Genomic DNA, 17,427 nt, shown 5'->3' with positions numbered 1-17,427 from the left:
CTTCAGCATCGTTCATCGGGGTAGCACCATCGCTTGCAGCTTCTACAGCATCATCCGACGGGGGAGAACCGTCTCCAACTGCATCTCCAGCATCGTACATCGGGTGAGTAGCATCTCCAATACCATCTACAGCATCGTTCATCAGTATAGCGCCAACTCCAACAGCTTCTCCAGCATCGTTCATCGGGGGAGCACCATCTCCAGCAGCTTCTCCACCATCATTCGTCGGGGAAGCACCGTCTCCAACTGCATCACCAACATCGTACATCGGGGGAGGAACATCAGTAGCCACTTCTCCAGCATCGTTCATCGGGGGAGCACCATCGCCAACTGCTTCTTCAGCATCGTTCATCGGGGGAGCACCGTCTCCAACTGCTTCTCCAGCATCGTTCATCAGGGGAGCACCGTCTCCAACTGCTTCTCCAACATCATACATGGGGGAGCAACATCTGCAGCAGCTTCTCCAACATCGTACTTCTGGGGAACAACATCTGCAGCAGCTTCTCCAGCATCATTCATCGGGGGAGCACAATCTCCAACAACTTCTTCAGCATCGTTCATCGAGGGAGCACCTTCTCCAACAGCATCTCCAACATCATACATCGGGGAAGCAACACCTTCAGCAGCTTCTAGAGCATCATTCATTGGGGGAGCACCATCTCCAGCAGCTTCTCCACCATCATCTGTCGGGGAAGCACCATCTCCAACTGCATCTCCAACATCGTACATCGGGTGAGTAGCATCTCCAGGACCTTCTCTAGCATCGTTCATCAGGGGAGCACCATCTCCAACAGCTTCTCCAGCATCGTTCATCGAGGGAGCACCATCTCCAGCAGCTTCTCCACCATCATCCGTCGGGGGAGCACCGTCTCCAAATGCATCTCCAACATCGTAAATCAGTGGAGCAACATCTGCAGCTGCTTCTCCAACATCGTTCATCGGGGGAGCACCATCTCCAACAACTTCTCCAGCATCGTTCATCGGGGGAGCACCATCTGCAGCAGCTAATCCTGCATCATCCATCGGGGGAGCACTGTCTCCAACTGCATCTCCAACATCGTACATCGAAGCAGTAGCATCTCCAGCACCTTCTACAGCATCGTTAATCAGAAGACCACCATCTCCAACAGCTACTGCAGCATCGTTCATCGGGAGAGCACCATCTCCAGCAGCTTCTCCACCATCATCCGTCGGGGGAGCACCGACTACAACTGCATCGCCAACATTGTACATCGGGGGAGCAAAATCTGCAGCAGCTTCTCCAGCATCATTCGTCGGGAGAGCACCATCACCAACTGCTTCTCCAGCATCGTTCATCGGGAGAGCACCATCTCCAACAGCATCTCCAGCAACATCCGTTGGGGGAGCATCGTCTCTACTGCATTTCCAACATCGTACATCGGGGGAGCATCATCTCCAGCAGCTTCTCCAGCATCGTTCATCGGGGGAGCACCATCTCCAGCAGCTTCTCCACCATCATACGTCGGGGGAGCACCGTCTCCAACTGCATCTCCAACATCCTACATGGGGGAGCAACATCTGCAGCAGCTTCTCCAACATCGTACTTCAGGGGAACAACATCTGCAGCAGCTTCTCCAGCATCATTCATCGGGGGAGAACCATCGCCAACTGCTTCTCCAGCATCGTTCATCGGGGGAGCACCGTCTCCAACTGCATCTCCAACATCGTACATGGGAGAGCAACATCTGCAGCAGCTTCTCCAACATCGTACTTCAGGAGAACAACATCTGCAGCAACTTCTCCAGCATCATTCATCGGGGGAGCACAATCTCCAACAACTTCTTCAGCATCGTTCATCGGAGGATCACCATCGCTTGCAGCTTCTACAGCATCATCCGTCGGGGGAGCACCGTCTCCAACTGCATCTCCAGCATCGTACATCTGGTGAGTAGCATCTCCAACACCATCTACAGCATCGTTCATCAGAATAGCGCCAACTCCAACAGCTTCTCCAGCATCGTTCATCGGGGGAGCACCATCTCCAGCAGCTTCTCCATCATCATCCGTCAGAGGAGCACCGTCTCCAACTGCATCTCCAACATCGTACATTGGGGGAGCAACACCTTCAGCAGCTTCTCCAGCATCATTCATCAGGGGAGCACCATCTCCAGCAGCTTCTCCACCATCAACCGTCGGGGGAGCTCCGTCTCCAACTGCATCTCCAACATCGTACATCGGGGGAGCAACATCTGAAGCCGCTTCTCCAGCATTGTTCATCGGGGGAGCACCATCGCCAACTGCTTCTCCAGCATCGTTCATGGGGGGAGCACCATCTCCAACAGCTTCTCCAGCATCATCCGTCGGGGGAGCATCGTCTCTACTGCATTTCCAACATCGTACATCAAGGGAGCACCATCTCCAGCAGCTTCTCCAGCATTGTTCATCGGGGGAGCACCATCTCCAGCAGCTACTCCACCATCATACGTCGGGGGAGCACCGTCTGCAACTGCATCTCCAACATCATACATTGGGTGAGCACCATCTGCAGCAGCTTCTCCAGCATCAGTCATCGGGGGAGCACCATCTCCAGCAGCTTCTCCACCATCATCCGTTGAAGGAGCACCGTCTCCAACTGGATCTCCAACATCGTACATCGGGGGAGCAACATCTGTAGCCACTTCTCCAGCATCGTTCATCGGGGGAGCACCATCGCCAACTGCTTCTCCAGCATCGTTCATCGGGGGAGCACTGTCTCCAACTGCTTCTCCAGCATCGTTCATCGGGGGAGCACCGTCTCCAACTGCATCTCCAACATCGTACATGGGGGAGCAACATCTGCAGCAGCTTCCCCAACATCGTACTTCAGGGGAACAACATCTGCAGCAGCTTCTCCAGCATCATTCATCGGGGGAGCACAATCTCCAACAACTTCTTCAGCATCATTCATCGGGGGATCACCATCGCTTGCAGCTTCTACAGCACCATCCGTCGGGGGAGCACCGTATCCAACTGCATCTCCAGCATCGTACATCGGGTGAGTAGCATCTCCAACACCATCTAGAGCATCGCTCATCAGAATAGCGCCAACTCCAACAGCATCTCCAGCATCGTTCATCGAGGGAGCACCATCGCCAACTGCTTCTCCAGCATCATCCGTCGGGGGAGCACCGTCTCCAACTGCATCTCCAACATCGTACATCGGGGGAGCAACACCTTCAGCAGCTTCTCCAGCATCATTCATCAGGGGAGCACCATCTCCAGCACCTTCTCCACCATCATCCGTCGGGGGAGCACCGTCTCCAACTGCATCTCCAACATCGTACATCGGGGGAGCAACATCTGAAGCCGCTTCTCCAGCATCGTTCATCGGGGGAGCACCATCGCCAAGTGCTTCTCCAGCATCGTTCATCGGGGGAGCACCATCTCCAGCAGCTTCTCCAGCATCATCCGTCGGGGGAGAATCGTCTCTACTGCATTTCCAACATCGTACATCGGGGGAGCACCATCTCCAGCAGCTTCTCCAGCATTGTTCATCGGGGGAGCACCATCTCCAGCAGCTTCTCCACCATCATCCGTCGGGGGAGCAACGTCTCCAACTGCATCTCCAACATCGTACATCGGGGGAGCAACATCTGTAGCCACTTCTCCAGCATCGTTCATCGGGGGAGCACCATCGCCAACTGCTTCTCCAGCATCGTTCATCGGGGGAGCACTGTCTCCAACTGCATCCACAACATCGTACATGGGGGAGCAACATCTGCAGCAGCTTCTCCAACATAGTACTTCAGGGGAACAACATCTGCAGCAGCTTCTCCAGCATCATTCATCGGGGGAGCACAATCTCCAACAACTTCTTCAGCATCGTTCATCGGGGTAGCACCATCGCTTGCAGCTTCTACAGCATCATCCGACGGGGGAGAACCGTCTCCAACTGCATCTCCAGCATCGTACATCGGGTGAGTAGCATCTCCAATACCATCTACAGCATCGTTCATCAGTATAGCGCCAACTCCAACAGCTTCTCCAGCATCGTTCATCGGGGGAGCACCATCTCCAGCAGCTTCTCCACCATCATTCGTCGGGGAAGCACCGTCTCCAACTGCATCACCAACATCGTACATCGGGGGAGGAACATCAGTAGCCACTTCTCCAGCATCGTTCATCGGGGGAGCACCATCGCCAACTGCTTCTTCAGCATCGTTCATCGGGGGAGCACCGTCTCCAACTGCTTCTCCAGCATCGTTCATCAGGGGAGCACCGTCTCCAACTGCTTCTCCAACATCATACATGGGGGAGCAACATCTGCAGCAGCTTCTCCAACATCGTACTTCTGGGGAACAACATCTGCAGCAGCTTCTCCAGCATCATTCATCGGGGGAGCACAATCTCCAACAACTTCTTCAGCATCGTTCATCGAGGGAGCACCTTCTCCAACAGCATCTCCAACATCATACATCGGGGAAGCAACACCTTCAGCAGCTTCTAGAGCATCATTCATTGGGGGAGCACCATCTCCAGCAGCTTCTCCACCATCATCTGTCGGGGAAGCACCATCTCCAACTGCATCTCCAACATCGTACATCGGGTGAGTAGCATCTCCAGGACCTTCTCTAGCATCGTTCATCAGGGGAGCACCATCTCCAACAGCTTCTCCAGCATCGTTCATCGAGGGAGCACCATCTCCAGCAGCTTCTCCACCATCATCCGTCGGGGGAGCACCGTCTCCAAATGCATCTCCAACATCGTAAATCAGTGGAGCAACATCTGCAGCTGCTTCTCCAACATCGTTCATCGGGGGAGCACCATCTCCAACAACTTCTCCAGCATCGTTCATCGGGGGAGCACCATCTGCAGCAGCTAATCCTGCATCATCCATCGGGGGAGCACTGTCTCCAACTGCATCTCCAACATCGTACATCGAAGCAGTAGCATCTCCAGCACCTTCTACAGCATCGTTAATCAGAAGACCACCATCTCCAACAGCTACTGCAGCATCGTTCATCGGGAGAGCACCATCTCCAGCAGCTTCTCCACCATCATCCGTCGGGGGAGCACCGACTACAACTGCATCGCCAACATTGTACATCGGGGGAGCAAAATCTGCAGCAGCTTCTCCAGCATCATTCGTCGGGAGAGCACCATCACCAACAGCTTCTCCAGCATCGTTCATCGGGGGAGCACCATCTCCAGCAGCTTCTGCAGCCTCATCCGTCGGAAGAGCACCATCTCCCGCAGCTTCTCCACCATCATCCGTCGGGTGAGTAGCATCTCCTGCACCTTCTCCAGCATCGTTCATCAGGTGAGCACCATCTCCAGCAGCTTCTCCACCATCATACGTCGGGGGAGCACCGTCTCCAACTGCATCTCCAACATCATACATTGGGGGAGCACCATCTGCATCAGCTTCTCCAGCATCATTAATCGGGGGAGCACCATATCCAGCAGCTTCTCCAGCATCATCCATCGGGGGAGCATCGTCTCCAACTGCATCTCCAACATCGTACATCAGGGGAGCACCATCACCAACTGCTAGTCCAGCATCGTTCATCGGGGGAGCACCGTCTCCAACTGCATCTCCAACATCGTACATGGGGGAACAACATCTGCAGCAGCTTCTCCAGCATCATTCATCGGGGGAGCACAATCTCCAACAACTTCTTCAGCATCGTTCATCGGGGGAGCACCATTGCTAGCAGCTTCTCCAGCATCATCCGTCCGGGGAGCACCATCTCCAACTGCATCTCCAGCATCGTACATCGGGTGAGTAGCATCTCCAACACCATCTCCAGCATCGTTCATCAGGGGAGCACCATCTCCAACAGCTTCTCCAGCATCGTTCATCGGGGGAGCACCATCTCCATCAGCTTCTCCACCATCATCCGTCGGGGGAGCACCGTCTCCAACTGCATCTCCAACATCGTAAATCGGGGGAGGAACATCTGAAGCCGCTTCTCCAGCATCGTTCATCGGGGGAGCACCATCGCCTACTGCTTCTTCAGCATTGTTCATCGGGGGAGCACCGTCTCCAACTCCATCTCCAACATCGTACATCGGGTGAGTAGAATCTCCAGCACCTTCTCCAGCATCGTTCATCGAGGGAGCACCATCTCCAGCAGCTTATGCAGCACCATCCGTCGGGGAAGCATCGTCTCCAACTGCATCTTCAACATCCTACATCAGGGGAGTAGCATCTCCAGCACCTTCTCCAGCATCGTTCATCAGGGTAGCACCATCTCCAACAACTTCTCCGCATCGTTCATCGGGGGAGCACCATCGCCAGCAGCTTCACCAGCATCGTTCATCAGGGGAGCACCATCTCCAACAGCTTCTCAGCCATCAGCCGTCGGGGGAGCACCATCTTCAGCAACTTCTCCAGCATCATCAGTCGGGGGAGCACCATCGCCAACTGCTTCCCCAGCATCATCCGTTGGGAGAGCACCATCTCCTGCAGCTTCTCCACCATCATCCGTCGGGGGAGCACCGTCTCCACCTGCATCTCCAGCATCGTACATCGGGGGAGCAACATCTGCAGCCGCTTCTCCAGCATCGTTCATTGGGGGAGCACCATCGCCAACTGCTTCTCCAGCATCATCCGTCAGGGGAGAACCATCTCCAACTGCATCTCCAACATCGTACATCGGGGGAGCACCATCTCCAGCAGCTTCTCTAGCGTCGTTCATTGGGGGAGCACCATCTCCAGTAGCTTCTCCAGCATCATCCTTAGGGAGAGCACCACCTCCAAATGCATCTCCAACATCGTAAATTGGGGGAGCAACAGCTGCAGCCGATTCTCCAGCATCGTTCATTGGGGGAGCACCATCGCCAACTGCTTCTCCAGCATCATCCGTCGGGGGAGAACCGTCTCCAACTGCATCTCCAACATCGTACATCGGGAGAGCACCATCTCCAGCAGCTTCTCCAGCGTCGTTCATTGGGGGAGCATCATCTGCAGCAGCTTCTCCAGCATCATCCGTCGGGGGAGATCCGTCTCCAACTGCATCTCCAACATCGTACATCGGGGGAGCACCGTCTCCAATTGCTTCTCCAACATCGTACATCGGGGGAGTAGCATCTCCAGCACCTTCTGCAGCATCGTACATCGGGGGAGTACCATTTCCAGCAGCTTCTCCAGCATCATCCGTTGGGGTAGCACCGTCTCCATCTGCATCTCCAACATCGTTCATCGGGGGAGCAACATCTCCAGCAGCTTCTCCAGCATCGTTCATCAGAGGAGCACCGTCTCCAGCAGCTTATCCAGCATCATTCTTCGAGGGAGCACCTCCTCCTGCAGCTTCACCAGCATTGTTTATTGTGTGAGCACAGTCTCCAGCAGTGAGGTCACATGCATCTACCAGGGGTGTTCACCTATACCACTATATAGTTTGTTTTGAGGCATTAAACATGTGCTTTTGGCGTTACATACTGTGTGTGAGTCCCATCTGTTCCCTGTGCATGGAGGCATCATACTTTCACTAGGCAGCCTTGTTTTCTCGCCGGATCAGGAGGCGACAATTGGTGTCCCGGAACGTGATGTGGTGAGATGGGTCCAGAGCGTGTGTGTCAGACAGCAACTCCATTATAGTTCTTATTTCTGGACAGTGGGTGAGTATACTGTGCGAAATGGCTTTGCGGGTGTGGTGTGAATTATGAGGACCTCGATGCGCTTATTAAGTGGATGATGCGGAGAAGTCTGGCTGACGAAGCTTCTCACTGTGTCAGTCGGTCGGCATTAGAGAAAGCTAGCAAGGAGCTCTGTGAGCGGACTTGGGTAGGGGATGAAGCAGTGCAGAAGCTGCTATCCCCCCTTGGCGGCCTTAGAAAGTTAACTGAGTCGGCCAAGGGGAAGCGGGAGTTAGGGCGAGCTATTAACACCTAGTTGCGGCCTATTGATTCAGAGGGGGAGGAGGAGAAGACTGAACAACAGGAGGCAGATGATCGAGAGGAGACAAAAGAGGGAGGGACAGTAGAAGAGGTAGAGAAACAAAAGGCCTCATTGGCTGAGAAGAAAACCCTTTTATTAGCCCCGGATCAGGACTTGGGAAGGGAAGCAGCCGAGGCTGCTGAACGCTGGACCATCAAGGCACAAGAATGCATTCTGACCGGGTGCAATCTGATCCCGGAGATAAATGCCCGTAGATTGTGTTTTTCGGTGCTGGTGGGTCGGGGAGCTGGGGAGACGTCTCCGGGTCTGCATACACATTGTTGGTTTGTTGACCCCATACGACCCTGGAGTTTCTGGTGGATGCGGGTGCAGACGTTGCCACACTCCCATTGTTATCCTGGCCTGGAGAGTGGCCGCTGGATCCAACGGTGCCGTTTGTGGGAGGGGTGGTCGGGACGGCGTCCAAGGTTGTGCGGGGGAATCCGTGTGCTGGTGCCGCTTGCTGCATGGCTGCAGTTGGTCTGTGTGCGGCTGCTGAAGTGTCGCGTGGGCAGTTCCATCAGTCAGCGTCGTTGCTGCACAGGATGTTCCACATCTCAGTTGTCACAGGATTGCCCAGGTTGCCATTCAGCTAACACGTTTCCTGCAGGGGTGAGCCCCAGAGTTTTGAGCTGTCATGGGTGCACCTCAGGAGTTAAAGACTGACAGTGGCCCAGGATATAGAAATGCATGTTTTGGACACTGGTGTACAGCTTGGGGCGTTAAGCACACCTTCAGCATTCCTGGCAACATCACCGTCCAGGCTACTGTGGAGTGTGCATATCAGACCTTGAAGGGACATCTTCGTGCACTTTTAAAGAGGGGGGAGGGCTGGAGGGGCCTGAGTTGTGCCCACACGCTCTCCTCCTGCGTGCACTGTTGAGTTTAAATCATCTAGAGAATCAGATGGGAGACCATCAGCTGACTGAATGGACTCCAATAGGTCAGGTCCTGATCAGACCTGACGGAGGGTCATGTCTCCCAGACCCTATGCCATCCTCATCACGGGCAGGGGATACGCCTGTGTCGGGACCCCAAGTGGGCCCCGCTGGCTGCCGGCACGTTGGGTTAAGCCGGCACCAAACAACGAGCCATCCTGCACACCATGAGGATCCAAACATTTCAGCACCGGTTTTGGTCAACCTCTGCTTTGTTAATGTCTCCAGTGAAGCCAGTGAATTGACGTCAACACTGGCCAGCGGATTGCTGGTAACAGCACATGAGACAGCATCGCTCCCAATGTGCCTGAAGGTACGAACTGGGAATCCAGCCTTCATGCTGGACTGATAGTTTGTGAGCGGGGGAGACCTTGTTCCTGGATAATCCCCCAGCAGTGGACATTTGGAACGATTCTGCACAATGAATATGTTTTTGTCTTGTTATTTGGTTATAGAGTGTGACATTTATAATGCACACTGGACTGAACTGGAATGCCATGAAGATTCTGTACAATAGTGTTACATTGAACTTGGAAAAATTGTAACTCCATTGTGCACTGTGCTGTGAACTTGAATGCACAGTTCTTTTCATGTTGGATAAGTGTTGCCATACAGCAACAGGCAGATAGCTGTTGTTATGTGTTTTCAGGTTTGTAGGCACTGCAGCTGCATCACTTTGGTATGTTATTATGACAGTCTAATAGTTTTTTTGCATATGTTTAATGTTTGATTCGTTTGCGGAATAGCCTTAAATGTGATAATCACTTCTGGGGAAACAGGGAGTACGTGGGGAACCTATACAAGGGCTTGCAGATGATAAAGAGGGGGGAGATGTTGGTTATTGGGTAGGTGGTGCCTGCGTGCACCTGGGGTGGAGTCAGGGAGGTCACAAGTCTCCAGCAGCCAGGGATCACCGTCTCCAGCAGCCTCAGCAGCATCGTTCATTGGGGGGAGCACCGTCTCCAGCTGCTTCTCCAGTATCTTTCATAGGGGGAGCACCGTCTCCAGCAGCTCCACCAGCATCATTCATCGGGGAAACACGTCTGGGGAGCACCATCTCCAGCAGCTTTACCAGCATCATACATTGGGGAAGTGACGTCTCCAACCGCATCTCCAGCATCCTTCGTCATGTGAGCAGCATCTCCAGCAGCTTCTCCAACATCATCCCTCTGGGCAGCACCGTCTCCAGCAGCTTCTCCAGCATCGTCCCTCTGGGGAGCGCCGTAATCAGCCGATTCACTTGCATAGTTCATCGGGGGAGCAGCGTCTCCAGCAGCTCCACCTACATCATTCATCGGGGAAGCATTGTCTCCAGCAGGTTCTCCAGCGTCCTCCGTTGGGGGAGCCTGGGTGCTGGGAAGGCTCTTCAGAGCACACACCATCCCCACTCCATCAGCTTATTTTTCAGACTGCAGTTCTACACACCTTACTAAGCTTCTTCTGAAACAACCTCCATCATTAAAAGGTACAACAAAATGTGGAGGGGCCTTGCCCTGTGTTACTTAAATGGAATAAATGGAAATAGGGGTTTTCCCTGTGTGAAAATTGTGAACTGTAGCAAATATGGATGATCTTATCTCCGTAAGGTACAGATTTAGTTTCGTTCTTTAAAAACTCTGCTTTTTCCTACAGCACCCAAAGAAGCCTGGGGATGGGTATGAAGAACTGAATGGGACAACTTTACACTGAGCCTTTCCTGACAGTACCTAGATCTGCTTCAGGGTGGTGGACACCCACTCAGCGTGTAAAGGAATAGATATTGCTTGCCATGGAAATGAAATTTCATTAATTCACAAATCCACAACATAGTATGTGACTGAAAAGAGTGTTTTCATGCTGTACTTTCAGCTTGTATTAAAACTGCCCCCATGATCTCCATGCAGTCTCTGCTTTGGTGCTGGGTCTGCTACCAGTATCGCTTGAAATGGTAGCTTCTCCTTCAAGGAAGTGCCCAAGCAATGAGTCCCACACAGGGTGTAATCTGCTCACAACAGCAGCTGGGTCACAGCCATCCACTCTGCTGACATACAGGTACAAGCCTTTGCAATCAAATCCCATGCAGTAGATGAGGAAAAAAAGGTACCAGGACACACTATCTGCTCCATCATCTGTCTAACAGTAATCCAGGATGTCATTTGCTCCCAAGTTCATTCAGACAAAACTGAATGCACTGAAGAGAATATCAACATTAATCCCGCACAAGTACGCTGACAATTGACTGCGTGCTAATGACCAGCTTGTTTGCATTGTTTCTATTGCATTGTCTTAAAAAACAAACAAACAAATGAACAAACAAAAAACCTCAGAACATAAAAATAGCGAATGCAGAAGAACCAAAGAGAAAGGCAGAAGGACTGCCTGTCAGCCACAGGACCTCGCTGGCTTGAAATTTAGATTTTAAATGTACCTGCACCAGTTTGCCAGGATTCCTCATGAGAAAGAATGGTGCTGACTGCAATGGTGGAGAAGGAGCCAGGTCAGATGGCAGCTTCTTCTTCTCTGCTTCCACAGACAGTTTACACTGCTTACTTCTGAAAGCAGAGAGCTGCAATGACATTGAGAGTGGCTCTGCACTCGATTTGGTCCTATATGGTTCACTTCTCGAAACCTCTATGCTTTCCCATGCTTATTTGAAATAGAAACAGTCACCTTCCATTCAGAATAAAAGGTACGTTTTTATGATTTAGCTCCAGAAGCAAACCCTCTTGATTTCTGAAATCAGGATTTCTTTACATGCAATATTGTGAAAAAGAGCAGCAGAAATTACTCAGGATATGCTTAGTAGCAAAGGTGGAAAAAGAAATGAAGGTTTTTCAGGACTCTAAGGAGTTCCAAGCAGCATGCTATTTATATTTGTCATTTTCTTTGTGCTTCAGAACCAGACTGATGCCTCTTCTCCTGTTTTGAGAAACTAAAGGTACAATAAGTTATTCTACTCTGAGACAAGATGCCCTGTTGTTGTCTCCTTCTCTCTAACAGCTTGTGACCAGCCACCACACCCCAAGAAATTATACTTTCCTTAGATATGCAATTCTTTCTCCTACAGAAAAGTAAAATCATAGCTCATATTAAGATGTGAACGTCTCTCTGAGATAGGCTGAACTGGGGGGGCAATGAGATCCTTACAGGTGACATTAGTGATTTTTCAAAGTGTGGAGTCATTGCATGTTTTCCCACTCCATCCCAACAGGGTACTGCCATGTTGCCTGAAAAGAGCCTCCTGCAGCCAGAAGGGTCAGCTATTTGCCCTCTACTGCTTTATTTTGGGGTATTTTCTTGGTTGTCTACGAAAGTAACAAACCCAGCAAACTCATTAATTGTGTTGGCAACTACCGTCTACACCCCTGAGCTCAGTTCATACGTACAGACATTCCTCAATACTGAATACATAGCAAAGCACATGTTGTATATGTGATACTTTCTGAAGGTCTTTACTAAAGCATTATTTGTGGAAAAACTTACTGGTCTAGCTATACAAGTGAAGTCACTGTGATTTAGCTGCTTCTATAGATATTCTCTGTTATTTAGTGTAGCAGGAGTGTAGTAGAGAGGACTGTGGGCAGTTCCCCCATTTGTCAGCAGATTCCCTTTGTCTCTCATGAGAAGCACTGTGAGGCATTCTGTGTGTGTCTGCAGAACGCTGTGGCTGAAGGGCATCTCCATGCAATGAGGTTGCCCCTCTTTGGGCCCGCTGCTCTCAGTATCACACGTTGAGGGCATAAGCTGGGTTCCTCTTAAATGAAACAGACCCAGAAAATGTTCTCTAGTCACACCTCAAGTATTTTGGCTGCAAAATGGTGTTCAGACAGAAGTTACTTAATCATAGAATCAAAGAATGGCTTGAGTGAGAAGGAATCTTAATGGCCCCCCAGTTCCAGTTCCTGGGTATGGGCAGGATTGCCAACCACCAGATCAGGCTGATCAGGATCCCATCCTTGAATGCCTCCAGGGATTGGGCATCCACAGCTTCTCTGGGCAGCCTTTGTCAGTGCCTCACTGCCCTTGGAATAAAGATCTGCCTCCTGAAATGTAACACTTTGAGCAGTCCAGTGCTGAGCATGAGTGGGCTATGCAGCATCCTGGGATGTTTCACACCCCAAAAGGGCCTGTGCTGTGCAGATGTAGGTCCCCTTAACTATCTGTTGAGCCAGCCCAGAGCTAGAACATACTAAAATGTATATACAGGGTGAATGCCAGGCCCTCAGCACCGCAGGTTTTGCTCCACAGACTGGTTCCTATTTGTCCATAGTTTCTCATGTGAGCACAACCGCTGATGCCACCAGCACCCCCAGGTGATTGAAGCCAATTCCTCCTCCATCCCCAGCTTATCCATGCCCAGGAAACAAGCACAATGGATACAGGGGACCAAGCTCTGCCCAACATCAGAGCAACCCAGAAAGAGCTAAATCAAGTTTTAGCAAATGGGACAAATGAGGATCACACAAAATAGATACCCTTCACGTAGCTTACACTACCTGTGATTAACATGGAACAGGAAACAAACCATGAAATTAAATCTATTACAACTCACTCCCTCAAGTTTTAATCACATTTGTGATTGATACCCCTACAGGATTACTATTCAGGTGTGTAAAGCTAGGTACATGCATAAATACTTTCCTAGTTCAAGCTGAAAGGCTGGCACTCCTTGAAATGGAGAAAAAATTCTGACAGGGTCGTCTACCCACAGCAGTCATAGAGTGACCTCCTTAGTACATTCAAGGAATTTTATAAGCCTAATTTTAGATGTTTGCAAAAGAAATAAGTGTTACAAAGCTGTCCTTGGGAGCTGGATACCCACTTTCTCTAACATTAATGGGAGCTGAGCACTTGAAACTCAGCAAGGGTTTAAAATACCAACTGGAGCAATGAGCACAACTGAAAAGGTTTACCACAGCTCATTAAATATCCTTTTTACACTCCTATTCAACCATTCCTGGATTTAATATACAGGAAGTCGAAGCAGGGTTGTGTACCCTGGGAGAAATATGGGGCTGTTGTCCATGTGTGTAGAGAGGGGATTAGGAATGCCAGGGTGCAGATGGAGCTGAACTTGGCAAAGGATGTAAAAGATAACAAGAAGGGGTTGTACAGGTCCATAGGCAGGAGGAGACAGGCCAAGTAGAGTGTTCCCTCTATGATAAAAGGTAATGGAGAGCTGGCTTCCTCAGGTGTGGAAAAAGCCAAAGTACTCAATGAGTGCATCGTCTCAGTCTTTGCTGGTGGTCAGGCTCCCCATGTCTGCCAGGACCCTGAATGTCTAGGTGGGGGTGTGGGAAGTAGCTTCTGTCTCACTGTAACAGTGGAACAAGTCTGAGACCTCCTCATGAAAGAGAAGGTATCCATGGGGCCCGACAATTTGCATCCCAGGGTTGGCTGATGTGGTTGCTGAGCTGCTCTCCATCATATTTGAAAAGTCATGGTTGGTGGGTGAAATACGTGGTGACTGGAAAAAGGGAAACATTATACCCATTTTTAAGAAAGGGAAAAGAAAGACCCAGGGAACTACAGGCTGGTGAGCCTCACCTCTGTGCCTGGGAAGATCACAGAAGAGATCCTCCTGGTTACTGCGTTAAGGCACATACGAGACAAAGAGGTTGATCCAACACAGTTGGCATGGTTTTACCAAGAGCAGATCTTGGCTGACCTATCTGGTGGCCTTCTATGATGGAGTGATGGCATTGGTGGACAGGGGAATGATGATGGATGTAATCTTCCTGGACTTCTGCAAAAGTCTTTGTCATGGACCCTCACCGTACCCTTCTCTCTAAGGATGGACTGTTTGATGGATTAAGAACTGGTTGGTTGGATGGAGCCAAAGGGCTGTGATCAATGGTTCTGTGGCAGGGTGGAGTCCAGTCACAAGCTGTGTCCCTCAGGGGTCGATTTTGGACCAGTGCTCTTGAACATACTGATTGATGACACAGACAATGACATTGAGTGCACCCTCAGCAAGTTTGCAGAAGACACCAAGCTGAGCAGTGCAGTTGATACACCAGAAGGAAGGGAAGTCATCCAGAGGGACCTGGACAGGCTGCAGAACTGGGCCCATGAGAACCTAATGAAGTTCAGTAAGGCCAAGTGCAAGGTGCTATACTTGGGCTGAGGCAGTCCCAGGTATTCATACAGACTGGGAGAAGAACTCCATGAGAGAAGCCCTAAGGAGAAGGGCTTGGGGGTCCTGGTAGACAAGAAGCTGGACATGAGCCAGCAACATGCTCATGAAGCCTGGAAGGCCAACTGTGTTCTGGGCTGCACTAAAAAAGGGGTGGCCAGCAGGGAGAGGGAGTAGAGGGTGTCCCCCTCTACTCAGCTCCTGTGAGGTTCTATCTATAGCAAAGGGCTGTCACCCATCAGGTTGCCCAGGGCAGCCACCCAAGTGAGACACATCCTACATCTACAGGGAGTCAATAATGAGTTCAGTTAAATCACATAGATACATGCTATTTTTGTAGAAACATAATGATACGAAGCAAAATCCATCTCAGGGCATTTAAGGACACACACAACCCACACTTCTGATTCTCAGTTTTAATTCGGTTATTACACACCGAGTTCCTCACATCCACAGGAAGGGCATCAAGAATCAAGTTCTGTGGGGTCCAGTTATTTACTCAAGGGGCTGGCTCCTGCTGACTGACTGGAGAAGGGCCGGGCCGAGCACCACTGGCAGTTGGGGCAGAGCCACTGCCATGATGGACAGCAGCAGGGGGCGGGGCGGAGCCAAGGGCAGCACTGCCATTGGTCAGGGACCGTTCGGAACCCCGTGATGTCACACAGACCCTGAAGCAGTGGGCAGGGTGCAAAGGGCAGTGCAAAGGTCAGTGTGTGTGAGGCCTTGCCTGGTGGTGGGCAGCTCTGGGCAAGCGACGGACTTTATGGTGTGCATTGCTCAGTGAGCGGTGGGTAATTGTGTTGTGGCTGTTGCATTTTCAATGCCGTTTTCTTCTGCTGTCATGGTATTTAGCACTTATCTCAACCTATGAGTTTCATTGCATTTCCAGTTGGCTCGTTCATCCCACCTGGGGAGACTGAGCAGCTGTGGGGTTACAGGCCAAGAGCCACTAGGGCACAACCTGTGCTGCTCTGGTGTCCTTGTCTGTAGGAAAGAGGCAGCAATGCAAAATCAGGTGCATCTCAGGCACAGCCTTTACAAGCTGATGAGTAATGTCAGATAGGTACAGATGAGTAATGTCAGGTAGTTTCTTGAACTAGAAAATAACCCCTCCATTAAGAACTTAAAATGGAAGATGCCATAGTGTATGGCAGAACTGTAGGACATGGGTGAAGAGCTAATAGAAAATCTATGATAAGCCATTCCCTGGGATGAGGATTTTCAGGGAAGTCTCAAACACGTAGCAGGTAAAACTTCAAGCCCAAGTGGAATGAAGCTCTGTAATTCTGCCCTGGATGTAGTTGTAATCAGTGTGCTTCCCTCTTGCTGCAAATCTCCACCTACTGTAACAGCGTATCAGTGTATAGTGAACATGACTGGATAAAGAATTGCTATGGCACAAGAGGCCAAAGTTACTTAGATTGCTTCTGCCTTGATTTCTGGCAGATGGGCTCACAGAGAAGGGGCATCTAGAGACCTTGGACTCATGATGGATATCTGTCAAGAGAGTGTCACGTAGAGCTGCTTATCCAGCATCGTTCATTAAGGGAGCAGCATCTAAAGCAGCTTCTCCAGCAACTTTCATTGGGGGAGCACCATCTCCAGCGATGTCTACAGCATCAAACCTCGGGGCAGCGACATATCGAGCAGCTTCTCCAGCATTGTCCGTCTGGGGAGTGCCATCTCGATCGGTTTCTACAGCATTGTACATTGGGGGATTGATGTCTCCAGCAGCTTCTCCAGCATCATCCATCAGGACAGCGACATCTCCAAAATCTTCTCCACCATCATCCATCGATAGAGCAGCATCTACAGTAGCTTCTCAAGCATCGTTCATCTGGGGAGTAACGTCTCCAGCAGCATCACCAGCATCGAACATCAAGGGAGCACCGTCTCTAGCTGTATCAACAGCATCGTTCGTCTGAGAGCACCATCTCCAGCAGCTTCACCAGAATTTTTCATCGAGGGATCACCATCTCCAGCAGCTTTACAAGCATCATTCATCGGGGGAGCACCGTCTCTACCTGCCCAACTAGCATTGTTAATCGGAAAAGTTCCGTCTCCACCAGAGTCTACAGAATTGTCCATCTGGGGAACGACGTCGACAGCAGCTTCTCCAGCATCGTAAATCAGGGGAGCACCATCGCCAACAGCTTATCCAGGATCGTTCATCGGGGAACCACTGCCTCCGACTGCATCTCCAACTTTGTACATCTGTGGAGCAACATCTGTAGCCACTTCTCCAGCATTGTTCATCGGGGGAGCACCATCGCCAACTGCTTCTCCAGCATCGTTCATTGGGGGAGCACCGTCTCCAACTGCATCTCCAACATCGTACATGGGGGAGCAACATCTGCAGCAGCTTCTCCAACATCGTACTTCAGGGGAACAACATCTGCAGCAGCTTCTCCAGCATCATTCATCAGGGGAGCACAATCTCCAACAACTTCTTCAGCATCGTTCATCGGGGGAGCACCATCGCTAGCAGCTTC

Source organism: Coturnix japonica, chromosome 1 (assembly GCF_054131305.1).
Source record: "Coturnix japonica strain WE chromosome 1, WE-NBRP24, whole genome shotgun sequence".
Classification (NCBI taxonomy): Eukaryota; Metazoa; Chordata; class Aves; order Galliformes; family Phasianidae; genus Coturnix; species Coturnix japonica.
This window is presented reverse-complemented; position numbering follows the sequence as displayed.